This window comes from Arachis duranensis, chromosome 6 (genome assembly GCF_000817695.3).
Source record: "Arachis duranensis cultivar V14167 chromosome 6, aradu.V14167.gnm2.J7QH, whole genome shotgun sequence".
Classification (NCBI taxonomy): domain Eukaryota; kingdom Viridiplantae; phylum Streptophyta; class Magnoliopsida; order Fabales; family Fabaceae; genus Arachis; species Arachis duranensis.
The window spans coordinates 58,253,850-58,255,008 of NC_029777.3; positions in this window are offsets into that span (position 1 = coordinate 58,253,850).

Consider the following 1,159-nt stretch of genomic DNA (forward strand, 5'->3'; position numbering starts at 1 on the left):
TTGCAAAAGTGTGATTGCAATTTCGTGCACCAAGTTTTTGGCGCCGTTGCCGGGGATTGTTCGAGTTTGGACAACTGACGGCTTATCTTGTTGCTTAGATTAGGACTGTTTTATTTTTATTGGTTTAGAGTCTTTTAGTTGAGTATAGTTTCATATTTTAAGTTTGGTGTCAATTGCATGCTTTTATTTTTCTTTTAATTTTTGAATTTGCATGTTCTTAGTCCCTTTCTGATCCTTAAAAATTCTAAGTTTGGTGTCCTTTTTGTGTTTTTCCCTTAAAAATTTTCGAAAATTAGTGTTTGATTTTCTAAAAATTTTAAGTTTGGTGTCATTTTGTTGTTTTTCTCTTTCCCCTTTTTTCAAAAAAAAAAAAATCAAATCTCTTTCAAAATAATTTTCAATCATATCTTTTCTATTACTATTTCCAAAATCTTTTTAACTAATTAATTGATTTAGTTTTCAATTTGCTTTGATCTTATTTTCTTTTAGTTTTCAAAAATTTATTTTATTTTCCTTTTGTTTTATTTTGATTTTTCAATCAATTCAAAAATATATATATATATATATATAATAATATATATATTTTACTTGTGAATTCATATCATATTCCCTTTATCCATCATGGACTCGAGGGGAATTGAGCAGTCCAGAAGGACTCTGGGGTCATATGCCAACCCCATTACAGCTGCATATGGGAGTAGCATTTGTACACCTCCCATCAAAGCAAGCAGCTTTGAGCTAAATCCTCAACTCATTATCATAGTGCAGCAAAATTGCCAGTATTCCGGTCTTCCACAGGAAGAACCTACTGAGTTTCTGGCACAGTTCTTACAGATTGCTGACACAGTATGTGATAAAGAGGTGGATCAGGATGTCTACAGACTATTACTGTTTCCATTTGCTGTAAAAGATCAAGCTAAGAGGTGGTTGAATAACCAACCTACAGCAAGCATAAAGACATGGAAACAGTTATCAGACAAATTCCTGAATCACTTTTACACTCTAAAGAGGATGACACAGCTAAGGCTGGACATCCAAGGCTTTAAACAAGAGGATAATGAATCCCTTTACAATGCCTGGGAGAGGTATAGAGGTATGCTAAAATGTCTTTAGACCACTCAGGTGGTGGATCTATACACATGAGGAAGACAATTGAAGA